This window comes from Plecotus auritus, assembly GCF_963455305.1.
Source record: "Plecotus auritus genome assembly, chromosome: 4".
NCBI classification, from domain to species: Eukaryota; Metazoa; Chordata; class Mammalia; order Chiroptera; family Vespertilionidae; genus Plecotus; species Plecotus auritus.
The window spans coordinates 183,731,630-183,741,144 of record NC_137775.1 but is presented as its reverse complement, the minus strand read 5'-3'; the positions used below and the strand labels follow the sequence as shown (position 1 = coordinate 183,741,144).

At 52.7% G+C, this 9,515-nt stretch overlaps 1 protein-coding gene across 1 annotated transcript in view; it reads left to right on the top strand.

The window, feature by feature from the left end:
* NOD1 (nucleotide binding oligomerization domain containing 1) overlaps window positions 1-9,515 on the top strand; it is a 31,676-nt gene continuing 22,161 nt past the window's right edge. The window contains exon 1 of the mRNA XM_080664567.1: window positions 1-84. The gene's annotated coding sequence lies outside the window, so the exon portion shown is untranslated. The remainder of the gene's footprint in view (window positions 85-9,515) is intronic.

Here is a 9,515-nt window from a genome sequence, read left to right as displayed (position 1 = left end):
GCTGCAGGCCTCGCCCGGTCCTCGGCGCCCGGCCCGCGCGCCCCGCGCGCCCCGCGCGCCCCGCTCTGCCAACCTGGCGGCCACGTAAGTCCCAGCGCCGGGGCGGGTGTTCGCGGGCAGACGTCTCCGGGGTCCTGAGCGCGGGGCGGCGGGGTCCCGCGTGCGGGCGGAACGCAGAGCGGCTCTGGGACAGCTCCCGGGGCGCAGGGCGGAGAAACCGGGAGTGAGGAACGCGGGGAAAGTTCCGAGGCATGAACTGGAGCCTCAGCGGAGTGGTTTGTCCCACGGTGGTCGGGCCGGGGCTGCTCAGCCCTGCCTGCACCTTACAATTTCCTCGGCTTTGAGAATCCAGATGCCCAGGCCGCACCCCAGACCAGTTCCATCAGAGCCCCTGGGCGTGAGACTCAGCCTCTGCATCGCTGAAACTCTCCGGGTGATTCCAACGTGCAGCCAGGCAGCGGGCTTCCCTCCGGCCTCCTGCGCGGAAAAGGAGGGCTGTGTTCAAAAGAGCCCCAGCTATTCAGCCTTGGGGCACATTGTGAAAAAGCGGTTACCTTGCCCACTTGGCTCTGCCTTCTGGGAAATGCCTCAGTTGTTGGCATTTCACATGTAGCTGGGGGAAACCAGTAAACCCGTGGCCTGACAACTTCTAGGTTTCCTGCTTTCAGGATGAAGCTTGCCACAGGTCCGTCCGACTAAAAGTACACCTAAGACTTACCATGTCCAGGGAACCATAATCTACCATGGATTTTAGGAGCGCACAGGATGGACCCGCCTCACCCTGGGGTAGATGCCGGGGCTGTGACCCCACCAAGCAGGGCCTCTGGACAGGAGACAGGCTTCTGCCGAATATTCAGGGCAGAAAAGAAAGGTGGATTGGAAACAGACAACACCTGAGACCTAGGCGAAGCGTGGACTTCCCAAGGGTCTGAGGAGTAGGTTTTATTTTTGTGGAAAGGAGAGAAAGAAGTTCAAGCTTTGGAGCCCATCCAAGTTGAGCCCAAATTCAGAATCTATCACATGCGGCATGTGACCATGGGCAAGTTATCTGACTCTCGGAGCCTCTGTTTTCTTACCTGAACAGTGGGCGTTAACATTGTGCCTGTCCTGGCGCTTCTATAGTTAAATGAGAAAATGTGTATCAAATGCCGGGGCAGGTGGCACATGGCAGGCGCTGTCTCAGGCACAGCTGTGGTGACTTGTGTTTGGCAATTATTTAGTCCAGCCGGAGGAGGGAAAGTATTTGTCCAAAAATTATCTCCCTCTAAACACTATTCCCCGGCTCTCCTCCTCCCTGCCCAGAGGAGGAACCTGGGTGCTTTGAGGTCTGGACTCTCAGGCTGCTTCCCACCAAGAGGACTTATTAATGGCTCTGGAATACAATTGTACTCCATGTGTTAGGAATGAATTTCTTGATGAAAGAAACTGGCCTTTTCTCTGGAGACTTCCTCCACCCCATTACCACGTACATCAATAAAATGGGCTCCCGAGAAAGCAGCGCTGTCTGCGGGGTCTCAGAATTCCTGGCAGGATCCTTAGGCCACACCTAGGCTGCTGGTGTTTTGCTCCTGACTCTGGGCCTAGGAACAATGAATTCTTGGAAAACAAAAAACAGGAATTTGGGGAGGAGGGCACCCACATCCTACAATTGTCAATGACGGCATTCCAGCTGAATATTTCACCCTGGTATCCACTCCATATGTCATCGATGATCACTTGCATAGTAACAGCAGCACTGTTAAGTCATTAGAAATACCAACAGTGACATACTATAGGTGTAAAGCCAAGTGTTTTTACAGTATATGTGCAATCACGATATTTAACTGAAGAAGAATATCAAATTCTTGTCTCTTTTTATCCAAATAAATGAGCTCAATATTTCTCCAAAATCTAACCTCTGGGATTTGAGGTTTAAGGTACCAGTTTCCTTGTGATTCTTCTTGTTGGGGGGATTTTAGGCAAGATGAAATTAGAAAAACTAAAATTTTTACCCATACTAAACTTCTGTCATGCAGAAGCTCTAGGTATTTTGCAGGTTTCTGGAAGTCCTGTTTTATTTTATCTTCTGGGCAAAGTCAGGTGTGTCTCACACCACGGGCCTCCTTGCATCCACACGCAGAGCCTGACCTGGTTTGGAGGAAAACGCTTTGGCACATCAGATGCTCACTGAGGGCACGTGTTTTTCCCAAACCTGACCCTTGTACTGAGAAGTGAGTAGTCACTGGCATTTCCATTAATTGATGGTTTTTACCCAGTGCGAGGAAGCAAGACTTCCTGGCTTGAATTCTTACTCTTGGGTTTCACCCAGCACTGCCCCCGACCAGACTGTGGACCGAGATTACAGTGCAGAGTCGGCCAAGGCAGACTTGCTGCCACCCCCTCCCTTTGGCCATCCTTCCAGCCTCTGGAGCCAGGGAGCCAGCCGGGTGGGGAATGCTGTCACTCTGAGGGTGGCCTGGCTCTCAGATGGGGCAGAGTGCCCTAGCAAGAAATGTGCTTCTTTAGCGTCAGCAAGGCTGTTTTGTGTTACACGTCATTAAAATCAATAGGGTATCCCTAGTAAACTGAGTAGGCTGCCATTTTGAAATTTGTTTTCCTAAATAGTCATGTTCCTATCCTATATAATAAAAGCCTAATATGCTAAGTGTCCAGTCAACCGGTCGGCCGTTCAGCCAATCAAAGAGTAATATGCCAATAATGTGCTTACCAGCTGTGGGCAAACTATGGCCCGCGGGCCGGATCCGGCTGTTCTATCTGGTTCTCTTGCTCTCCCCTCCGCTCCTTTACTTTGAATTTATATTAGTTCACACAAACACTCCATCCATGCTTTTGTTCCGGCCCTCTGGTCCAGTTTAAGAACCCATTGTGACCCTCGAGTCAAAAAGTTTGCCCACCCCTGGCTTAGGCGCTCAACCGCTTGCTATGACTTGCACTGACCACTAGGGGGCAGAAGTTGACCGGTCAACCAGTTGCTATGACATGCACTGACCACCAGGGGGAAGACACTCCGACCGGTAGGTTAGCTTGCTGCTGGGGTCTGCCGATTGGGACTAAGATGGGCCGGACACACCCAGGAGCCCTCTGGTGACCCCTCTCCAGCTGGCCAACTTCCTGTGTCCCTCCCTGGCCTGATCTTGCACCAGTGAGGTCCGTCTGCCTGGCCTGCGCACTCTCACAATCCAGGACCCCTCGGGGGATGTCGGAGAGCCGGTTTTGGCCCAATCCCGCAGGCCAGGCTGAGGGACCCCACTAGTGCATGAATTTGTGCACCGGGCCTCTAGTAAGTTATAGAAAACTGTAGTTTAAAGAGCTAATAAGTAGGTCAGCATGAAGGCCCATGTAATTGCAAGGGGAGCACCTGGTTAGCACCAGGTTTTGGTTGGTTAATGTTTAAATAAAAGATGAAGTTGCCACTGTGATACCTTTGTTTTGGGATGTGGAACAAGGTATCGCAGTGTCGCCCTAACTGGTTTGGCTCAGTGGATAGAGCATCAGCCTGCAGACTGAAAGGTCCCAGGTTCGATTCCGGTCAAGGGCATGTACCTTGGTTGCGGGCACATCCCCAGTAGGAGGTGTGCAGGAGGCAGCTGATCGATGTTTCTCTCTCATCGATGTTTCTAGCTCTCTATCCCTCTCCCTTCCTCTCTGTAAGAAATCAATAAAATATATTTTTTTTAAAAAAGGTATCGCAGTGTTCGCACCACCATACCGGTTGGGGCGGTAAAGATGTAGTGACTGGTAGGTATTTTCAGAGCCACATGTAACTGGGTAGGGCAGCCACATGTTGCTGAGGGAAATCCTTCCATGGAAGAAGATCTGTGAGCAGATGATGATTTACTTGAGAAAATATTTGGGTTGTTCAAATTCCCAAAAGATAAAAGTCTAGTGATTCAGAACTTCCTGTGATTTGTTTTAACCCACTTCCCAATTGCTATCTCGGCTCCTCAACCTAAACTTTCCAGAAGGAACTGGATGGAAAACTAGGCTTTTATGGGCAGAGAGCTTAACTCGTTACAATCTAGGACAAAAGATGGGTCCCTTGATGGAGAGGGCCATTCCTGGACTTTATTTAACAAGGGCAGGGTCTTACATGTAATGTGAATTCAGGCACATTGATGATTTCAAGCAGAGATAAAAGATCTATAACAAAATACCAGACAGGCAGGCCTTTAGTGGAAGAAACCATGGATTTCAGTGTCAGAACTAGGACCAAGCCCCTGCTTTATTCCCTAAATTACTGTGTGACCTCAGCCAACATATTTAACTGTTCCAACCCTGTGTCCTCCTTTGTAAAACAGTTATAATAATTCTTTCCTTAGAGCAGTTTTGAGTATTTAATGAAATAATCGATGTAAAGTGTTTAGCACACCAACTGGCTTTCAGTAAATGGTAATTATCCTATACAATAAAGAGCTAATATGCAAATGGTCATCACGCCCTTGCACCCTCATGCCTTGGTGCCAGGGCCCGGGGATCTGAGGCCGGGCTGGGGGACCGGAGGCCACGCCTCCCGCCTGGCGGGGCTTGACAGGGAACCTGAGGCTGTGCCCCCCTGCCCAGCGGGGCTTGATGTGGGACCTGAGGCTGTGCCCCCCTGACCCTGCACCGGGTGGGGGGACCTGAGGCTGCGTCCCCCACCCTGCGGGCTTGGTGGAGGTGGGGCTGGCCAGGTCTGGGTCTCGCGTGATTTCGAGGTGCGCCCGGGTGGGTGGGGACTTGACTTTGGGTCCTGCAGTGTGCCCCAGACTCGGACAGGAGGAAGATTTTCATAGGCATTTTACTAATTTTCTTTCATCTCTGACACTTCTATTATAGAGAAAGGGCAAATAGCAATATTAAAATATTTCCTCTAATTAATTCCCTTTTAATGTGCACGAATTTCGTGCACCAGGCCACTAGTTATGTTAATAATGGTTATAATGACTACTTGGGTTCAAGGGCTCATCTTGTCATCTCCTACTTGTGTTGCTTTAAATAAGGTACTTAATCCTCATGAGCCCCGGTTTATATCTGTAAAATGGGGCAAACTCTGCCTATCTGAAAGGTTGGTGTGAGGCTTGAAAGAAGTTAAATGACGATGCAGCTGACCCGGTAGACCCTGGATAATAATGGCCAACACTGACACGACTTACTGTGTACAGCATTGCCTCAAAGGCTTTAGGTTTGGGACTTTTTCCCCTCTTCATTTTATTTAGCTCATTTAATCTTTCCAGCAATCCTGTGCAGTAGATCACGTCCCCCATTTTACAGATGAGATAACAGAGGCACAATGAGGTTAACTAACTAGCCCTGAGTCACCAGACAGCAAGTGCTGCACCCAGGACTTGAAGCAGGCTCCTGTTTGCTAAGCACTGAACCAGCGCTTGGAAGGGGGGTCCCCCAGCCTCCATGCTCAGCTCCTGTCACGGCCGGCCGGGTGTGCTTATTGATGCTCTTTGTAGAGCTGTGTTTCTGGACACAGGGCCCCACTTCTGAAGAACTTCCTGTTTGTGAATCCACCCCAGATCTGCAACTTTTAACCTCAGCCATTACTTACACTGGGTGAGCTAATAGCCACTGGGTGGGGTAGGGTGGGGGAACCCTGATACTGGTATCAACTAATGTTATGAAAGTGGATTATGATGTTTATGTTCAGATAATTCATCTGAGATAAAACTTACCTCCCCCCAGACAGGAGTGTGGGGTATTGGGAAGGCAGAAACCGGGGCTGGCAGTCCCCAGGAGGGGGCTCAGGTGGGCATGACAGCACTTAAACACCGTCCCATCAAAGATGCAGCGGACTTTTCCACGTACACTCACCACCTTTTAAACAGTTCCTTACTCATCACCCTCTTTCTTACACAGCCCAGTAGCTCACCGGGGAATTTGCATACACTTAAAAGGTACAGGGTTTAGGGGGGGGAATTCTTCATTTGGAGCTTTCAAGTCACAGGAAAAGCCTCCAGTGGTGAGGGGCTGAGAGCTCACAGTGCGTGCCCGCTGGTATGGAGGGGCCCTCACGGCCGCCCCCTCCCCCCTCGCTCCTGGGACGTTGTCATGAGGTCACAGAGTAAGAGGCAGTAGCAGGTCAGGTGTGTCTCGGCTGGCTGGGCGGGCCTGCTCCTACAACAACACCCCACGGGGCGGTCCGGGCCCAGGGTGTGCCATCTCAGGAGAACCTGCCATCTTCCCAACCTCTCAGTGCCCCTGGGAGTCGCCCCGACACGTCGCAGGTACCCTCCGGGCAAGCTGCGGGGTGCCCTGTGTCCCAGACAGTGGCTGAGTGTGGACACACATCCAAGTGGGGAGAATCAGTCTCGGGCTAAGTGCCTTGGCCAGCGATCAGCAGAGTGTTTACGTACCCGAGGCCAAGTTCACCGCCGGCCTCTGAAGGGACGGACACATTTTGTTCCTGCGGCGTGCCTTTCACTTGAGAAACGCCAGACACCTTCTGTGTCGGTCAGTGCCGTCTCCGGAGGTCCCCGGGCTTCCGGACCTGTGGCCGTGCGTGCACTCACATCCACTTACCGAGCTCCAGACCGGGGCTGGTTCCAGGCGCGGCTGCCTTCATTAAGGTGCCTGTACTCACTGGCCCCTCAGAGATGAGTACCAAGCAGGGTGTTTTTGGAGCTTTGGTTTTCAAAACCTGATAACCCCAGGAAAATGGCAGTCAACAAGGACCTAGCAGCCCCTGAAGGCACTGTGGGAGCCCCTGTCACACAGCAGGAGGGGGTTCCGTGCCAGGAGGGTGCTCTGGGAGCTGGGAGCTGGGCTCTGGGCAAACGTGTTAAACGTAGAGCAGTACAAACGACTGGGGCCTGCAAATCAGAACTTACCCAGTCGCAAACTCAGCCCGTGACACTCCCCGAGAGCCTGCGAGCTCGGGAAATCGACAGATTCCTTTGGCGGGCACCGATGAGGCACCGGCTGTGGCAGTGCCCTGCGCCAGGTTCATTCAGTGGGCCCTTTTTTATCTGGCTTCCTCTGTACCTCTGCTGGACATACAGCGACTGACCAGCTGGACACGGTCCCTCATAGTCAGATGCTGGGCCTCAGCGATGAAGCAGACGGACGTCCTGGCCTGGACCCCCCCGCTCCTCGGTCGTGCTAAGTGCTTGCAATGTGACCGCGCTGTTCTAAGGGCCGTGTGTGTGTTCACTCATGAATCCTCACGGGGGTCCCACGAGGTAGGTGCTGTTACTCTCTGCATTTTGCGGGTAAGAGCACTGGAGCCCAGGAGGGTGCTGTCATTTGTGCAAACCACACAGCAGGTGATTGGAACCGGGTCTCCTGGTCCTAGAGTCTTTGTCCTCACTGCCACCACCCATCCATAGGAAGGGGGAATTTCGGAAAGAAAGTACCACGTCCTCTGAGAAGGGTGGGGATAAAGCGCCCTGGGAGTTTACAGCGGGAGAGAGAGGCTGAGGGGAGGCCCAGGGTGAGGTAGGGTCCCTGTCCTTGCCCCATTCCGATCGGCGTCTCTGCTGGGGGCGGGGGGATGTGACACCCTCAGCGGCTGAGAGAGCTCCTCTAACCAGAGGGAAGCACTTGAGACCTGGGCTCCAGTACTAGTTGATCCAAACAGGCCTCTGCCCTTCCCAGGCCTCAGTTTCCTCGTCTCTGAAATGGGGTGTTGGCCCTGACCGGTTTGGCTCAGTGGATAGAGCATCGGCCTGCGGACTGGGGTTCGATTCCGGTCAAGGGCATGTACCTTGGTTGCAGGCACATCCCCAGTAGGAGGTGTGCAGGAGGCAGCTGATCGATGTTTCTCTCTCATCGATGTTTCTAACTCTCTCTCCCTCTCCCTTCCTCTCTGTAAAAAATCAATAAAATATATTATAAAATAAAATAAAATGGGGGTGTTGGACAGCACTCTGTTCTATTCCAGAAGTCCGTGGTTTCAGCGATCAGGGCGGGGCTGGCTCTGCATGCAACCAGCAGGGTTTATTGACCAGAAAGACATGCCTGGCTCCGAGAAATGAGGATCCAGGCACGTGGCTTCCCAGAAGTCCTGGCGGCTGTGAAAGGCTGTCTGTTCGTCAGCGTCCGGCCCAGGACTCCCGTCAGCTCTGTCTGTGTGCCTTTCTTTGTAGTCCGGGTGGCAGCGTCTGTGTCCTGTCCGGAGTGCAGGCTCTCTGGCACGTTCAGAAGAGAGAGAGAGGAAAGGAGACAGAGAGATGGAGGGAGAGAGCGGGGAGGCAGAGCAAAAAGGAGAGGAGAGATAGAGAGAGACTTTGAATCTGCCTGGAAATTCTGAGGAATTAAGTGCTTTCAGATAATTCAAGTAAATGTGTGTTAATGGGGCTTAAAAGCTTCAGATAATAATTGCAGCCTCACCCATCTGCTAAGTTTTCTCCGAGGGGGCTCTTCGTTTTCTGGTATGGCAGAGGCATACGGGACTGGACTTGTGTTCCAGGTGAAGAGATGGAAAGCAAAACAAGGACCATGAATAGGTTAAAAAAAGAAAATCCCACAGAAGACTAAAGCCAACGAGGAGAGACAGGGTTCCCTGAAGAATGGTGGCTCCAGTTTGTTGGGTTTCTGGAGCCTGGGAGCTAAGTGAGCTGCTGTTGGGGTGGGTTGTGCAGCAGGGGAAGCTGGAGCCACTCGAGGTGACCCACTGTGCGGCGTGTCCTCTGTGCGGCGTGTCCTCTGTGCAGCTCTGTCCATGCTGCGTGGCGTGTGCCCGAGGCTAGCTTCCTGTCCGACTGCCGTGGGGCAGCTGGCGAGCGGGAGGCCGTGCTGTTCCCATCACCACTTGGTCCTTGAATATCCAAGTGGTTCATAGCAACACACATGATGTCACTCTCTTCTTCATGGCAGACGGTCTGAGGAGGCTGCGGGTCCTGTTCACCAGAACACATCTTATTCTTTTTTTTTTTTTAATGTATTTTATTGATTTTTTTACAGAGAGGAAGGGAGAGGGACAGAGAGTCAGAAACATCGATGAGAGAAACATCGATCAGCCGCCTCCTGCACACCTCCTACTGGGGATGTGCCTGCAACCAAGGTACATGCCCTTGACCGGAATTGAACCCGGGACCCTTCAGTCCGCAGGCCGACGCTCTATCCACTGAGCCAAACCGGTCAGGGCAGAACATATCTTATTCAAGAGAGAGGTGGTTTCCCCGAGGAGAGTCGGAAACCACCCTTTACATCTGGGAGAAGGGTTGGCAGGCCTGGGTGACCTGGAGACTATGTCCCTCATCAGTGGGCAGCCTTGACCCACCGCTCGTGTGTTAGGGGCTGTTGGGACTCTCTGGATGTCTCAAGTTCAAATTCCCTAAAAGACAGGGGCCCTACCCACGTCTCCCTCCACTACAGAGGGCTCCAGGGGGCCAAGGCAGCCCGCGGGAGAGCTATGGATGCCCTGGCCCTCTCCGTCCATTTCTCACCGTCCCCTGTGCTCACCACACTGTCTGCCCCGCCGGATTGTAAACCCTGTGAGTGCAGGGAGGGAGCGCCTTAACCTCTGTGTGCCTCAGTTTCCTGGTGTGCAAACCAACAGGATCAATGACCACCTATGGCCGTGGTCG